The sequence below is a fragment of the Furipterus horrens genome, unplaced genomic scaffold (genome assembly GCF_987537825.1).
Source record: "Furipterus horrens unplaced genomic scaffold, mFurHor1.1.pri manual_scaffold_2, whole genome shotgun sequence".
Taxonomy (NCBI): domain Eukaryota; kingdom Metazoa; phylum Chordata; class Mammalia; order Chiroptera; family Furipteridae; genus Furipterus; species Furipterus horrens.
In genome coordinates, this window is record NW_028327172.1 from 158,525,317 (window position 1) to 158,544,466 (window position 19,150).

Genomic DNA, 19,150 nt, shown 5'->3' on the forward strand with positions numbered 1-19,150 from the left:
TGATAGGAAGTGTGAAGATGTGAAAGAGCTGGTTGAGCTCCCATGTGTGGCAACTGAAGGGACTGAGAAACATCTTAGCAGCCAGGGGTTTCCCCTGAGAGGGGCGGGGTCTAAACACCCAGCTGCGCTTCCCTGCCTAGAGCAACAGAGAAGAAAGTAAGATAGCATCCAGCTTTAAAAAGTGAAAAGCCACAGGGTTATTATTATTATTATTATGTTTTGCTGGTCTGAAGGAAACAGCTAGAGACAAAGAGCTCCTAAAGGAATCATGTATGAATATATTTTGGAACACAATTATCGTGGGCTCAAGCAGAGGAAGGGCAGAGAGGACTAGAGGTGCTTAAGGAGAGTTTGGGGCTGTGGCTTTGAGGAGAGAATGGAGGGAGCAGCTGACTGGGTCCCAGTGCTGACTCATTCCCCATACTGCAAGCAGATTACTCCCCTCCAAGTGGTGTCAGCCTGAGGGGAAGCAATAGCCCTGTCCACAGCCCACAAGAATTAATCTGCCCCACCCTGGGTGCTGAAGCCTGTGAGCTGACCACAGATTGAATAGATTAACAACGAATGAAGACAGACGAAGGCAGTAAATCTCAGGTAGTCTCCAACAGGTTGCCTAAACTCAGACTGGTACACCATCTGACACCACCAGGGGCAGATCCAGGAAGTGAAGATCAATCTAAGAAGCAGAACCAAACAAGAGTCACAAAAATAGAGAGACAGTGAAACAACCCCGCATTGAAAGGAAAGGAAAGATCCTCAGATAAGAGTGTTAAATGAAAGAGAAAAAAGCAAACTATCAGACATGGAATCCAAAACATGGATTTTAAGGAAGCTAATGAGCTCACTGAGCTCAAAGAAAACTATAAAGAACTCCAGAGAAACTAGAAGGAACATACTGAGAATTACACCAGCATTAAAAAAGACATAGGAGCTATCAATAAGAGCCAGGAGGAAATGAAGAATACAATTTCTGAATTGAAGAACACAGTAGAAGGAATTAAAAGCAGGCTAGAGGAAGCAGAAAATCAAATCAGTGAGCTGGAGGACAACATAGAAAAAAGTTCCCAGACAGTGCAACAAAATGAAAAAAGACTGAAAAAGAATGAAGAAGTTTTAAGAGAGCTGCAGAACAACATGAAATGTAATAATATCCATATCATAGAAATACCAAAAGGAGAAGAAGAGGAGCAAGGGATAGAAAACCTCTTTGAAAAAGTAATGACAGAAAACTTCAAAAACTTGCTGAGAGAAAAAGTCACACAATTCCAGGAAGCACAGAGTGTCCCATTGAAGATGAACCCCAACAGGCCCACTTCAAGACACATCATAATTAAAATGGCAACATTCAAAGACAAAGAGAATCCTAAAAGCAGCAAGAGAGAAACAGCTAATAACATACAAGGGAGCGCCAATAAGGCTATCATCAGATTTCTCAGCACCACAAGCCAGAAGGGAATGGCAAAATATATTCCAAGGAATGGAAAACAAAGGCCTAAACCAAGACTACTCTAGCCAGCAAGGCTCACATTCAAAATGAAAGATGAAATAATGCATTTTCTACACAAAAGAAGGCTAAAAAAGTACATCTCCACCAAACCTGTATTGCAAGAAATGCTAAAGTGTCTGCTTTAAGAAGATGAAGAAACAAAGAGAGACAGGGAGGACACAGGTAAAAAGGGGAATAATGACAAATAATAAGTACCAATCAATAATAACCTTAAATGTAAATGGATTAAATGCACCAATCAAAAGACATAGGGTAGCAGAATGGATTAGAAAGTATGATCCACATATATGCTGTCAACAAGAGACCCACTTCAGAACAAAAGATCTACACAGACTGAAGTGAAGAAATGGAAAAAAATATTTCAAGAAAATGGAATTTTTTTAAAAAGCTGAGGTAGAAGTACTTGTACAAAACAGGTTTTACTGCAAAGGCCATAAAAAAAGACAAAGAAGGACATTTCATAATACTTAAGGGGAAAATCCATCAAGACAACATAACCCTTGTAAACATATATGTACTAAATATAGGAGCACCCAAATATATAAGGAAAATCTTGAAGAATTTCAAGAAGAATATTGACAGCAACACACTCATAGTAGGGGACTTTAACACCCCATTGTCAACAATGGACAGATCTCTGAAGCAAAGAAACACCAAGGATATTGAAGCATTGAACAACACTCTAGGTCAAATGGACTTAGTTAATATATATAGAATGTTTCACCCCAAAGAAGCAAAATATATATTCTTTTCAAGTGCACATGGAACATTTTCAAAGCTAGACCACATGGTAGGACACAAAATAAACCTCAACAAATTCAAGAAAACTGAAATTATATCAAGCATCTTCTCAGATCACAATGACCTGAAACTGGTAATAAACCTCAAGGAAAAAACTCAAAGACATTTAAACTCATGGAGAATGAATAACATGCTCGTACATAATGAATGGATTAACAACGACATCAAGGAAGAAGTCAAAAGTTTCCGGAAACAAGTGGTAATGAACACACAACAACACAAAACCTATGGGATATAGCAAGAGCAGTCCTGAGAGAAAAGTTCATAGCAATACAGGCCTATCTAAAAAGGACAGAAGAATCTCAAATAAAATTCTAACACTACAGCTACAAGAACTAGAGGAACAACAACAAACAAATCCCAGAACCAGTAGAAGGAAGTAAATCATCAGGATCAGAGGAGAATTAAATGACATAGAGACTAAACAAAAAATTCAAAAGATCAACAAAAGCAGAAGCTGGTTCTTTGAAAAGATGAACAAAATCAACAAGCCTTTAACAAGGCTCATCAAGAAAAAAAAGAGAGAGAACCCAAATAAATAAAATCAGAAATGAAAGAGGAGACATCACAATCAATACCACAGAATTACAAAGGATTGTAAGAAATTGTTACAAACAACCGAATCACAAGAAATTTGACAACCTCGATGAAATGGACAAATTTCTGGAAACATATAATCTTCTAAAACTGAATCAGGAAGAAGCAGAAAGCCTGAACAGACCAATAACAACTAGTGAAATTGAATCATTAATCAAAAAACTCTCAGCACAAAAACCCTGGACCGGATGGCTTCACAGGCAATTTTTACAAAACATTTAGAGAAGAACTAATGCCTACCCTTCTCAAACTATTCCAATAATCCTAGAGACGGGAAAACTCCCAAACTCTTTCTATGAAGCCAGAATTACCTAACTCCAAAACCAGGTCAAGACACAACAAAAAGAGAGAACTACAGGCCAATATCGCTGATAAACATAGATGTTAAAATCCTCAACAAAATATTGGAAAAAAGGGTCCAGCAACACATTAAAAAGATCATACACCAGGATCAAGTGGGATTCATCCCTGGGAGGCAAGGATGGTTTAATTTTGCAAGTCAATAAACATAATACAGCACAAAAACCAAATGAAAGACAAAAATCACATGATCATATCAATAGATGCTGAAAAATCATTTGATAAAATACAGTACCTATTTATGATGAAAACACTCAGCAAAATGGGAATAGAGGGAACATACCTCAACATCATTAAGGCCATACATGAGAAACGTGAAGCCAACATCATATTCAATGGGCAAAAACTAAGAGCACCCCCCATGATATCAGGAACAAGACAAGGATGTCCACTCTCTCCACTTTTATTCAACATATTCTTGTAAGTTCTAGCCACAGCAATCAGACAAGAAAAAGAAATGAAAGGCATCCAAATTGGAAAAGAGGAAGTAAAACTGTCATTATTTGCATATGACATGATAGTGTACATAGAAAACCCTATGACTCCATGAAAAAACTACTCAATGTAAAAAGTGAATTTGTCAAAATAGCAAGGTATACAAAGTCAATATTCAGAAGTCGAAGGCATTCTGTACACCAATGATGAAATATCAGAGATAGAAAGTAGAAAAAATCTCTCATTTACTATAGCAACAAGAAAAATAAAGTACCTAGGAATAAACTTAACCAAAGAGATAAAAGACCTGTATTTAGAAAACTACATAACATTGAAGAAAAAAATTAAGGAAGATACAAATAAATGGAAGTATATACCATGTTCATGGATGGGAAGAATCAACATCATTAAAATGGCCATACTACCCAAAGCATTTTATAGATTCAATGCAATCTCTATTAAAATACCAATGTCATATTTCAAAGACCTAGAAAAAATACTTCAAAAATTTATATGAAACCAAAAAAGACTTCGAATAGCCACAGCAATATTGAGGAAGAAGAACACAGTAAGAGGAATCGCAATACCTGTTTCCAAACTATACTACACAACCAGGGTAATATAAACAATCTGGTAGCAGCATAATAACAGACATATAGGTCAATGGAACAGAATAGAGAACCAAGAAATAAACTCAGGTCTATTTGGTCAAGTAATATTTGACAAAGGGGGAAGGAACATAAAATGGAGTGAGAAGAGTTTTTTCAACAAATGGTGCTGGGAGAACTGAACAGGGACATGCAAAAAAATGAAACTAGACCACCAACATACACCATACACCAGAATAACTCGATTAAATAAATACTTAAATGTAAGCCATGACATCATAAAAGTCCTAGAGGAAAACATAGGCAGAAAAATTTTAGATAGCAATATTTTCACTGATGCATCTCCTAAGGCAAGAGAAATAAAGGAAAGAATAAACACATGGAACTACATCAAACTGAAGAGTTTCTGCTCAACAAAAGAAACCAGCAAGATGAAAAGGAACCAACAATATGGGAAAACATATTTGCCAATGATACCTCAGAAAAGAGATTTATCTTCAAAATACATAAAGAACGTATATGACTCAACACAAGAAGACAGACAACCCTATTAAAAATGGGTAAATGACCTCAACAGACACTTCTCCAAGGAGAATATACAGAGGGTTCATGGGCATATGAAAGGATGCTCAACATCACTAGCCATCAGAGAGATGCAAATGAAAACCACAATGAGATACCACCTCACACCAGTCAGAATGGCCATCATCAACAAATCAACAAACAACAAGTACTGGTGAGGATGTGGAGAAAAGGGAACCCTAGTGCAGTGTTGGTGGAAATGCAGACTGGTGCAGCCACTATGGAAAACAGTATTGAATTTCCTCAAAAAACTAAAAATGGAACTGCCTTTGAATGAGCAATTCTATTGCTAGGATTATACCCAAAGAATCCTGAAATACCAATTCCGAAGAACTTATGCATCCCTATGTTCATAACGGCGCTACTTGCAATAGCCAAGTGCTGGAAACAACCTAAGTGTCCATCAGTAGATGAGTGTATCAAAAAGCTGTGATACATTTATGCAATGGAGTACTACGTAGAAGAGAGAAAGAAGGATCTCCTACCATTTGCAACAACATGGATAGAACTAGAGAGAATTATGCTTAGTGAAATAAGCCAGGCAACACAAGAAAAATACCATATGATATCACCTAATACAGGGAACTAATGAACAACACATTAAAAAAAAAAAAAAAAAAAAAGAGCAACAGGACTTCTGGCCAAGATGGAGGCTTAGATGGACACGCTTGGTCTCCCTCTACAACTAGAGAGGAATACAACTACTTCAAAACAAAAGATAACTAGAAATTCCAGAAAATAAAACTACACGGAAGCCCAACGTACAAAGTTATAAACCAGCAGCGCCCTTTGGGCAGGTAAGAGTGAAAGGAGACGGAGCTGTTTGCGGTAGCACCAGGGACAGCAGCAGGGAGAGCAATCTCAGCTGCAGTCTAACCCCGGCAGCTTGCGACCCCAACGCTCGGAAAAACAACCACCACATCGCCCCGAACAGTGAGGCTCAGAGGGCGGGAGGACAGATCCCAGTCTCCTAGCAGAATAACCGCGGGAATCCATCTTGGACCCCCGCCCCCACACAAAGTGCCACAGCGCTGCGAAATAGGTTGCGGGTAGCCACTGGTTGCTGGGCAGTGACGACAAAGGGCCACAGAGCGGCGAAAAAGGTTGCAGATCGGCGCTGGTCGCTGGGTTGTGACGAGTACACAGGCACTGCCCCCTTTAGCCGGCCCAAGAAAGCAAAACGCATCTGTCAAAATGAGGCAGACAACTATAGAAATCCTGGTGGCGCAGCTCACCAGGCCACAGATGAAGAACCTGACAGATGAACAAATAAGAAACCTGTCAGAGGCTCAGTTCAGGGCCATTGTTATCAGGTGGCGTACAGAATTAACAAAAGATCTGGAAAAAGATGAGAAAGAATTGAAAAACACTCATACTGAAAGGAACAAAACCTCATACGAGACAGATGGTGAGGAAATAAAATCCAGAGTTCAAATCAACAAACCAGAGCATAGAGAAGGAACAGTCAACCAGTGCAGAGAGAGGAAATGGGAAGAAAGGATGAAAGGATCAGAAACCTCTGGGACAGCTATAAAAGGCCTAACATAAGAATCATTGGTTTGCCAGAAGGCGAAGAAGATGAACTAGAAATTGAAAAATTAAGTGAAAATATAATAAAGCAGAACTTCCCAAACTTGGGGAAGGAAATAGACTTACAGGTCCAGGAAGCACAGAGAGTTCCAAAACAACTGGACCCAGGGAGAACCACTCCAAGACACATTATAATCAAAATGTCAAAAGTTAAAGATAAAGAGAGAATCTTAAAAGCAGCAAGAGAGAAGAAAAGAATCATGTACAAAGAGGTCCCAATTAGACTATCAGCTGACTTCTCAAGGGAGACCCTGCAGGCAAGAAGGGACTGGCAAGAAATATTCAAAGCAATGAAAATCCAAAACCTACAACCACGAATACTTTATCCAGCGAAGCTGTCATTCAGAATAGAAGGGCAGAGAAAGTGTTTCCAGGACAAAATAAAACTGAAAGAGTTCATTAGATCCAAACCACTGTTATATGAGATGTTAAAGGGACTGGTTTAGAAAAAGGAGGATCAAAACTATGAACACTAAAATGAAAACTGCATCACAAGAACCAACAACAGAAGCTAGGGAATTGAAGCAAAGGCAAACTAAATAGGCAATGAGAGTGGAAAAAGAACTATAGATATGGGAAACATATTTGGGGGGAGGTCAGCAGGGAAGGGGAAGGGGGAGAGGGAGGGAGATGGTATAAGAATTAAGAAACATCGTAGGAGGGAATGGAATAGACAGAGAGAGGTTGAGAAGAACTATATGTACAACCAATGGACTTGGACTAAAAGTGGGGGACAAGGGAAGGGAGGGGGGACACCTGGTGGAGGGGAGCAGGGGGAAGGGAAATTGGAACAAATGTAACACTATAATCAATAAAACACATTTAAAAAATAAATAAATAAAATAAAAAATAAAAGAAAGGGCAACATTGAACCAGAGGTATGTAAACAAGGAGGAGCCTAAGAGTTACCAAGGGAGTGGGGTGGGGGGCAGGGATAGAAGGGAGGTAAGAAGGGGAAGGCTCTAGTCAAGTAACATGTATAAATGACCCATGGACCTAGACAACAGGGTGGGGATTGACTGTGGGAGGATGGGTGGGTGGGGTAGGGGAAAGCAATTGGGAAAAAAAGTGGGACAACTGTAATAGAAAAACAGTTTAAAAAATCTTTTATTGAAGAGTATGCCTCCATAGCTGTTATTTTTTTTTAGAAGTAGGCTGTTTTATCTTCTTCCTGTTTTTCATATGGCAATATGTACCCCATTAATTAAATAATCAATTCAAGAGTCTGTAATTCTCACTTAAGAATTCAACAGAATACAAAATTACATATAATAAGAGTTTTCTTTTTTGATGATTGTTTTGATGTTATATCCGCATTGAGTGTTTTTAACATATCACAATATAAAGTATTTTTCTTATTGTGAAGATTTCCTCAAAAAAAGTTTGAAAATCTCTGTGGCAATGATCTGCAGGCCCCCAGCTATGAAACACCCTCTAATGGTGGTGCTGAGGCTCATGCAGTAATTTGGAGCTGTCTTAACAACTGACACAAAGGATGTTTGATGAAGCAAGATGCCTCAAAGTTACTGTTATTAGAGCATCTAGTAGCTGATCCTACACAGTGCATTTGAGATTGCCACATTCTGGGAGTTACTACTTGCATGAACAACTGTATCTAGAAATGCAAACTAAACAATTCTTTATTTCTTGGACTCATCCCTCTTAGTCATCTCAAAATAAGTTACCAGTGAGGGAGAGAGATCAGGCCCTCTATCCGTTTATTACTGGGGAAACACTTATTATTTTCTTTATATTACACATTGCAAAGACAGAATCACAAATTGAACAGGGGATTTGATTCATTTGAAGCCTCCACACTCAATACTTTTATACTACATCATAATATACTTACCTAGAAATCTAAGTTAAATTTATAAAATGATTAAGAGGTAAGAAAATTAATTGGAGTAAACTAAAATAAGAATTACAACTCTATTAGATAACAAAGTGGACATCTAACATCAAGGCTGGTATCTAGGCTTCGTGGTTTAGTGTAAAATTGTGCTTCTATAATTTTTAAACATAAGCTGTATCATCAAATAATATTATTGACTAACTCAAAATCAAGTGGATGGAAAAGGTAAGTCAATAAAAGTGACTCTAAGTAATGACTTGGTCTTCAAATTTCTATCATAAAATAAGTCAGGACAGTACTATTCTATATGCGGCACTTAATACATGTTGACTTAATAGTAGAACAGAGGAATTTTCCCTCCCAAAATGTATTAATTCTAAGTTAGCACTGGTGGTAATATTATCATTTCATAATATACTTTTAAAAATTTTATAGAAGTATATTTGGGACTGAACCATGAAGCCTAGATATTAAGAGGTTAGGATTCTATTTACTTATCTAATAAGGTTGTGAACATTCTTCAAATTTACATCTAATCATTTATTTTACAGTTATAATGATTTTATAAAGTTAGTCTGGATATATTAAATTATTTTGGGTAATTATGCTGAGGCAGTATTAAATGTAGTGGGATTAGGATCAGGAAGTCTGTTTTATTTATTTTTTCTGATTGCTGCCTCTTTCTTCCCTAGTGACTTTGAGGCAGATACTTTTCTAAGGTCCTGTTTTCTCATTGCAAAATAATGATGGTGAGATTCTTAATATCTAGGGTTTTTACTTTTTGGCTTAAAAACTCATTAACTTATGAGAAAAACTTCATTTTTTATATAAATGATTGAGAAAAAGCAGGGATTTTACAGCCAATTGCCAAACATAAATTCTCCTTCTTAAACTAAGGTGAACTACTAAGACTGTAAACATTTAATCTGATAAATTTAATACAAATATGTATTATTGTAATGAACACCTCAATCAAGATAATGAGAATTCTCTCATTTCCCAGAAATTATCTTCCTTGTACTTGTAGTCAACTCCCACAACCTACCCGCAAGCATCTATAGTTCTGACTTCTGCTATTATTAATTAGTTTTGTATACCCCTAAACTTTATCTAAATGGAATTATTGAGAATATAATATTTTGTATCTGAATTCTTTCACATAAAATAATATTTTGAGGTTAAGCAATGTTAATGTGTGTACTAGCAGTTCATATCTTTATTGCTGAATACTATTCCCTTAAATGAGTATACTAAAATTGTTTATTACCCTGTGTATGGGCTTTAAGTTATTTTTTCTTGAGGTCTATTATGAATAAATGAGCTATAATTTTATTTCTATATGAGATTTTGAGAACATATGTTTTTATTTCTGCTAGATAACTATCTAGAAGCTAAACTGCAGGGCAATTTTGGAGAATTTTTAACATTATAAGAAACTGCCAAATAATTTTCCAAAGTAATTTTGATGTTTTACACATTTTCAAAAAATATATGAATTCCAATCAATTAAAATACTTGCCAAAATGTGTTGTTGTTTATTTTTAGCCATTACAATGTGTATAAGTAACATTTCATTGTGGTTTTAATTTAAATTTCCTTGATGACTAATAACACTGAATATCTTTCATTGATTATTTGCCATTGATATATTCTCTTTATTGACCTATCTCTTCAAAACTTTTATTCATTTTAATTTAATTGATTATCTTTATTATTAGTATTTAAAAGTCCTGTATATGTTCTGCATAGAAATATATATGTATTTCTTAGAATCTGGTACTTGCTTTACATTTTTAAAGGATGGTCCTTAAAAACAGAAGTGATAAAATTTCATGACATAAAATTAATCATTTTTTAATATTATGATTATTTATTTTTGTGTTTTCTCTAAGAAATCTTGCTCCCTAAACTTTCTTTTAAAAGCTTTATAGTTTTAGGTTTTATGTTTAGGTGTTAACTTTTGGTTATGATGTGAAATTAATTTAAAATTTTACTTTTCCATTGTAATTGCTGTTGAATTTGTTGAAAATTAATTGATCATATATTTGTGGGTCTATTTCTTAACTTTCTATTCTGTTCCATTGATATGGCCTAAGGACAGGCCAGTATTAATCATAGTATCTTTATATTAAGTTTAAAAATTTGTTACTATAAATCCTTATTCTCTGTTCCTTTTCAATATTATTTTGACTTCTCTATTTTTAATTTTTTCCCATATCAATTTCAGAATTAGCTTGTAAATTTCTATTAAAAAATTTTGATATTTTTGTTGTAATTTTATCAAATCTATAGACCAAAACAGGGAGAACTGACATCGTTAACATTGTGTCTTCCAATCAATGTATGTGATATATCTCACCATTTATTTAGACTAAACTTTTTCAGCAGTTTTCTCATTTTCAGTGTAGAGATACTGCACTTTTGTTAAATTGATTATTAAGTATTTAAGTTGGATGACATTGTAAGGAAATTGCTTTCTTCTTAAATTTTATTTTCCAAATATCTATTTGAATTATAAATACAATTGCTTTTGATATATTAATTTTGTATCCTGTCACTTTGCTTGTTATTTCAAGTAGCTTTATTATATAGGACAGTTTATATAAGGAATCATATAGCACACAAATAGGAAGAGTTTTTCTTTCATATTTTTACAATTTTATTCCATTTTTTGCCTTGCAATATCACACTGGTTAGGACTCTCATTAAAAAATTAAATAGAAGTTGTAAGTGTGTGCATTTTTGTTTTGATTTTGATCTTAGGAGAAAAGTTTTAATTTCACCATTAAGTATGAGGTTAATTGTAGGTTCTTCATAGATGTTGTTCTCATATTGAAATTTTTTTCTCTTCCTGGTTTGTTGAACATTTTATCTTGCAAGGGTGATGAATTTTGTCAAATGTTTCTTCTGCATCCATTGATAATCATTGATTTTATCCTTTATTCTATTAATGTATTGAATTACATTGATTTTAAATGTTAAACTAACTTTCATTACAGCATGGTGAGCATGGTATTTTGTCCTTTTTATACATTGCTGGGTTTGATACCTTTATATTTTGTTAGCATCTTTTACAATTATGTTAATGTATGGCACTGATCTGTAATTATCTTTACCTATAACATTACTTCAAGTTGTGGTAATAGGGAAATACTGACATCATAAAACACATTGAGCTGTGTTCCTTCCTCTGATTGACATCCACATCCCTACTTCCTGTCAGGATGTTCCTGTAGGCAGACATCTAGGGCAAATAGGGGGATCATCTCACATGTTTTCTTCTCTAAAATATCATGTTCCTGAATTGCAAATTGTTCGAGAATTGAAAGTATTCATATATGTTCATATCTATATATCTATCGTCTAACTATCTTATCTATTTATTTAGATATTTTCAGCTTGATCATTGTTTATGGCAGGTACATCAAGTTACTGTGTCATGTCTAAAATCAGAAGAAACACTGAATTCTTAAAAGACAATATTTCAGGACTTGTAGTGTAGTTTTATTTGCAATTCTCTGAAATAATGAAGCCATATTTTTTACAGTGTAAGAAAGAAAGGTCAGACATGTAGTTGTGGCAGAGTATCTGACTAGAAAAAACTGAACTGTAAATAATAGACATTAGAAAATAATGAATGGACTTCCAGCCAAGATGGAGGCATAGGTAGACAAACTGCATCTTCCTCCACAACTAAGAAGGAATACAACTACCTCAAAACTGGAGACAACCAGAAATTACAGAAATATGAGCTGCATGGAAGTCCAACAAACAATGATATAAAGAAGAAATATTCATCCAGACAGGTAGGAGCAGCAGAGTCGGAGCAGAGAGGACATGGTGTGGGTCAGCAGTGACAGCAGCTGTAGTCAGGTGGCAGCAGGCACAGTCACACATTTTAAAAAATAGGGAGGGACACCTGGGGAGTGTTCCCAGCACCAGACCAGACCACACAGCATGTGGTTCCAGCTGGAGAAAATAAAACCTCATTGCTTCTGACTGTGAAAACCAGTGGGGGTTGGGGCAGAAGAATAAACTTCTGGTCTCTCACCAGAGTCTTTGTTTAGAGGGCCCCAATGGTCCAAGAACATCTGTAGATCCACAAAACCTAGGAACCACAACCAGGGCAACAGCTAGAGAGGCACCAGTCTCATACAGGAAGTGGGAGAAATGCTTGGAAAGGAGGTGAGTGCTAAGTAAGTGGCTGTGTTCCCTCTCTGACACCTCTCCCACATACAGCACCACAATATGATGAAACAGTTTGCCCTGTACTGATGAATACCTAATGTTCCACCCCTTACAACAAAACAGGTGCTACAGCTCTGCCTAAGACACAGAGGCAAGCACAGGAGCCTGTCAAGTTGAGGAGACAGAGCAGTATGGCCCAAAAGAGGGAACAGATGCTTGAACTCTGGTTGTCACCAAAAAGCCCTGAGGAAATAAGGCTGACTTTCTAAGTTAATAAAAGTCCATGAGAAAAAAGATCTGGTACCTACGTTGGATGTGCGGTCCATGGCAATCTTTCCAGGCAAGGAATGAAGGTTGCTTTCCTGAAAGATGGCTAGAAGAGACCTTAAGGCACAATGGAAAACCTGAAGGACTTGGAAAAGACAGGTGTTTACAAGCAAGGCTGAATGGCAAGTATGTGGCTCAGCTTCTGTGCCCTGAAGGGCAGAGTGAAGGTCACCCTAAATGTTCCTTGGGTAAGTTCCAGCAAAGCAGACCTAAAGATCATAAGTGATCATTTACTGCTCTTGTTGTGTTTATGCAAATGAACAGGATAAATTCAAAATGAACCTAATGCAGCCCCTTTAATGACAAGGAGCGTAATCTTAGGGAGAAAAATTGTGATTCAAAAAAAAAAAAATCACAATGCTCGGTGGTAGACTATAAAGTAGTTCCGCTAACTGTCTTTAAAGTTTCTTTTTCATTTAAAGTTTCCTTTCATCTGTAAGTTAAACTAGGTCAGTGGCATCATCAAAGATGCTTAATTTACAGACAAGAAGAATGTCAAATGCCTTGCAACTGGATGTCTTTCCAATAAGACAGTCTTACAGATTTAGAGACTGGTTTGTGGGTTATGTTGCATAGATTAACATGTGTTTTCTGTTTTCAAAAGGCATAAGCCTAGAGTCTCATTACCTGAGTGATTGTCTGTACATATAGGCCTCACTTAATCCTGTCTGCATCGCTGTCTCCTGAGACTCAGTAGTTTATCTGAACTAAGTGGTTGGGTTGGTGAAGAATGGAGTAGTCTGTGGGCTTCACCTTAAAATGGGTTTCTCTTTTCTGTACTAATGGCTTGGACAGAAAGGACCCAGAGGTCTGAGAGGGGGAAAACCTAAAATATTTCCCTTAGCCCAAGCTAAGTATAGAGGGCAAAAGGGTTTTGGACAGGTATCATGTGCCTGGCACACCTTCCTCCAAAGAACCCCTTCTTTTTTCCCTAATGGGGGACATTAAAAAATTAGTCCCTGCCTTTTGTCATCTAGTGGTTATGGATTGAATGATGTCTTTTAACCCTGTTGCCAAATCTGTGGCCCCCAGAATACAACAAGGATGCCAGCCTGTTAAACCAAGCACGCTGTTATCCAGGAACAGCCAACTGACCTGTAGTCTGCAAGATCCTTCCCCATGTGGGAAAGCCACCCTCCCACCAACATTCCCACTCTTATTAGGGAATTCTGGACCCAAGCCAAGGGTAGGTAGGACGACGATCATGTCCAGCTTGAAGCAGCTAGAGGAGCTTGAGACCATCGCTCATTGTCCTCTATAAGATTATAAAGGGTCTCAAGTCTGAGGGGGGGTTGTTATTATTTTATTGTTATAAAAATTAATTAATTAAAAAATAATAATAATATAGTAAAGGGAGAAACCAGAGAGTTTGTATGCATGACCCATGCGCATGGACTGGGGGGATTGGGGGCATTGCTGGGGGAGGGGGGTGCTAGGCAGAGGAGAACAAAGGGGGAAAAAAATGAAACTATTGTAACAATATAATCAATAAAATATACCTAAAAAAAACAAACCTCCAATTACACATTAGGTTAATTAATTGTTCTATAAGCCACCAATATATGGCTTTAGTATTTATATAATTGTTTTTTTCTCTGTGTGTTTTATTTTGGATAGTTTGTGTTATGTTTTCAAGTCCACTAATATTTTCTTCTGTAACATCTAATCTGTGGTTAATCCTATACAGTGCATTTCAAAATCTGTCACACTGTAATTTTCATCTAAATTTAGAGTTTATTATCTTACTTTTCAAATGTATGCAATAGTTTTTTCATATTTTCATAGTCTGTTAATTCTTCATTTGTGTCACTGCTGAGTCAGTTTCACCTGACTGATAATTCTCATTGAGAATCTTATTTTCTGATTCTTTGTGCATTTGTCCATTTTTATTGGATGCCAAATATTGTGAATTACTTTGTTGCTTGCTGTATATTTTTGTATTTTGATAAATATCCTTGAGATTTGTTCTGGAATGCAGGTAAATTAGTTTAAACAATTTGATCCTTTCTGAGATTCTTTATATATATATAAGGTAGAATCAGAGTATTGCTCAGACCAGGACTATTTTTTATTCCTGAGGCAGGGCCCTTCTGTATGTTCCACACTGTTCCCTCTGCATCATAAAAATTTCCAGTCTGGCTGTGATAATAGGCAGTAGTCCTAGTCCTATGTGAGCACTGAGCAGAGTAATTTCTATTCTTTTCCGGTGACTCTTTCCCTATTCAGATTTTTTTTCACCAGTATGCACAAAAAAGTACTTTACTAAATATCTGGGGGGACCCTCTGTAGTTCTCCTGGGTTGTCATCATTCAGCTCTCTGATCTTTGGTATGCTGTCCTGTGAACTCTAACCACCTTGATCTTTCTAGACTTTCAGATTCATTTTCCCAACTCAGGAAGTCTTCTGTGTTCCTCCTACTTTACCCTTCCATGTGGTGCTGTGCTATAGCCTGTTCTCATTAAATATTTGTTAAATAAAAGAGTTCATGATGAAAGTGCCACCTTTGTAATTTCAATATCAATAGTATGTGATATTTTACTAAGGAGGGATTATCAAAACCAAAATAATATTGTTACAGAATAAGACCTGAGAGCTTAGAAATGCTTCCACCTCTTGGTGCAGTATTCAGCTCTCATTAGGCAGGGGAACTTTTTAGACACCTGCAAAGAATATCTCTGCATTCAAGATGAAGGAAAGTCTTTAATTCCTCTGAGAAAAAAATTTACAGGAAAATGAGATGCATTAGCTTTACTTTTTCTTCTTGTTTCATGTTAACAGCAATTATATATTTTGAAGAAAAAAAAACAGAGCTGAATAAATTTTCCCAGGATTTGACACAGAAAAAAATACAAGAGACAGCAACATTGAAATAGACTTTATCCAATTTCTGCACAATATTTCTCAGATACATGAAAATCAGCCTATAACAAGTACCAGTTCCCTTTAATTTTACGTCTTCTCTCAGCCCCAGCAACCCTTTCTATCTCTATGTAAAAAGAGTTACTTTTAACCTGTTAAAATATACAAGGTATGCAATATTTTATGCAAGTTATATAATCCAAATTAAAATTATAGTCCAATTTTCTAACAAATATTTCTGCTTATAAGGGTCTCTGGCCTGTAGCTCACTCTGACTAAACTTAACCTTACACAATGAGGTTTCAACTGCCCAGGTATGAGTAGGGAAGCAGATCGGGAATAATGTCCTATAGTTTGGTAATAATGATTGTAGAATATATTTAGCTAGACTGTGTGGGAATTTTGACCTCATATTACTAGAGAAATAATTAATGCTAATATTTGAAAAAAGAGTCCACATTTTAGTTTTCTTTGTTATGTTGCTATATCTGGCCTTATGCTTTGAGTAAGAAAAATATTTTATTGCAACATTTTGTCTATGAGTAGATAATAGAAAAGGTTATTTTATAATGTATTGGGAAAATGGCCTGTTACCTGTCCACTGCAGACAGAATAGCTGTTACCTATATATATTTTTAAGTTAAAATTCTGTGAGCTGCTCAAGTTTAAAAGGGGTTGGAGTTTGATGCCTCTGGAAGGCCTGTAGTATCACAGCATGGCTGTCTCAGGGACTATAGTTAGTTCAGCCATAACTCTTTCAAACTGTCAGTTACCTTTTTGAATTTGTTATTATAGACTCAGCTGGAAGCATATTGCTACTTTGACTGAACCATCAGACTTTAATAGATTATTTATTATATCTTTTACAACTCATCACAGGAAATCCAGAGGTGTTGTTCAGAGAAACCATTTAGCTGGAACAATAAAATTGATCATTCTTACTTGAGTCCAAAAGGAAGATGTCACCTTGTGATCTCAGAATCTTTTGAGAGTTGATCATAAAAATGCTCAATGAGAATTGTCTCTGAGAGTAGTGGTGGTGGTGGTTATTGGATAAAGAAAAATTATAGACAATTGTTGAGCTTACTTATCTTTTGGGGTTTTAGCTACTGCTGCAAAGCCTTCCCCAATTCATTAATTATATAATTATTTGTGGAGTATTTTCTATGTGGCAGATAATTTGCTTGGTGCCAGTGCTTATGATAACACAGTATCTGCTGAGTACTATAAGGTAATGGAGGTACAAAAAAAAAATCTGTTCTTGTCCCACAGACTCCAACTTGCCTCCCCAGATGTGCAGTGCTGTGTCCAGCATTATGACGCAGGCTGAGGGCTGTGGCATCTACTGGCTAGAAAGATAAATGGGTAGGGCCCTGAGCACACCAAAAGCTGGCAAGGTAATTGAGTAGGAAATAAAGCTCTCTCTCCCTTCCCTACCACTATAAGAACTGTAAGCTTGAGCAGGAAGGGGGAATGGTCTCTGAGATGGGAGTCACCATTCTCCCAGGTTGTGGCACTTGAATAAACTGCTTAACTTTTGCACCAGCCAAAAATAAAATTTGTCCTTGCCCCATGGGAGAATGTGATGGTGGCAGGGGATGTGGAGGTGTGTGTGTGTGTTGGAAAGGAGGAGTTGTGGGAAGAAAGCCACACATGCAATAACAGTAAAAATCCTTATGTGGTAAGTGCTCACTCAGGTTTGCACTGATCATGCTGATGAGAGGAAGAATCTTACTCTCAGTTTCTTACTGACTTGCACAAATAAGCATATTTATATGAGACTCAATCCAAGATTTGGTGAGCAATAAAATCTGTTGTTGGAGAAGGAAGGCATAGATGTGTATCTGTCAAGTTCTAAGAAATATTTGGGCAAGTGCTACTTGCTATTCAGTAGGCCAAATTTAATTCTGTCAAACCTGTGGAATGTCAGGTGGTTATCCAGTAATACAAAAAGTGCAGAGAAATCTTTTTATTAGATACTCACAGTGCTCAAACACCTGGGAACAACAGCTTTCAAATATTTCCCTGGTAGCTTCAAATCCTGCAGCTATTGATACATGACTATCTTTCTGTCCAAGGTATGTAAAATTCATAATCTTACCTAGGTTACCTAATTCCCTTCATATTCATGTTATCCCAAAATTTCTTTTTCTCATGCTCTCTTAACTCATTCTAATGTAAGTAGAGCTGACAGCCAGAGAAATCAGGAGAATCCTCACAGGTCTGGTAGAAATCAAACAAATGAGAGGAAGAAACAACTGAGTGAGCATGTGTGTCAGGTGTGGACAGAATTGGGGCAGAGATGCTTATGAAGGTGATAAGGAGACCAGAAACTGTGCTGGCAAGAGAAGTCTGATGGGAGGGAGCACCACTGTATTGAACATGAGGTGTCCAGTTCCTGGACAGTCTGAGTCTCTGTGAACTACAGTGGATTTAAAACAAGTATATGAGGAAGGTTCTGACCCTGCAGGGGGGATACTCCCTCAGCTCACCACAGAGCTCAAGGTGGTTTATATATTCACACCTTTTCTTTGTTACAGTCTTTATTTTTCACCAATAACTGAAGCCTTACTCCTGGCTGGACTGTGCGTCCTGATTGGCTGTACTCAGCTTGGGGTACCACCTAGCTGCTATGTAGGAGTGTATCCTACACCCCACATCCATTGCAGGAATCACTATCTCGCTTACCTGAGTAGAGACTAGCTTCTGTATAATGACCCCTTTCTTTCCTTTGCACCTGACCCTTTCTTGGCCTTATACCTGAAACCCTAGATTCTGCCTTCAGCATCTCCTCACAACATGGCATCTGCATTGTCTCTTCTAAATTCACTGGCTATCCACTCCTACTGCCCTGGGTATAGCCACTTGTATTCCCACACATTATCTCATGGAAACATGGCAGAAGAGGACTAGGAGGCAAAAGAACTGTCTCCAATAGAGGTAGAGATGAACTATGTATACAAAGAAAAATAAAGAAATGTTTTGTATCACCTCTCAACTCCACATGTTTTGGATCAGATAATATGAGTCCTTCCAGTAAGGGGTGTTATCTTCAGACTCTCACTGAGGAAGACATAAACTAGGAATTATCTACCAATCAGATGCCTCTAGCCTTCCAGCTGGACTCCCATCCTCTAGTCTTCTCTTATCCAACCCTTACCCACAATGTTTCCAGAACAGTGTGTACACAATAGCAATCTCACATTATTCACCTAAACCAGACACTTAAGTGAATCTTTATTGTCCTCTGAATAAACTTCAGGGCACTAAATGGGGCTATAGGAGTCTTTCATAGCCTAGCTTCTGGTACTACTTCAACCTTAACTAATGTCAATGACCACGCATTCTCTGTTTCTTCTCTGTGCTTCTATACATGCATGTCTATGTTACATATTGTATCAGAGAAAGTATCAAGCTGAATTATAATGGACTATCTAGTTG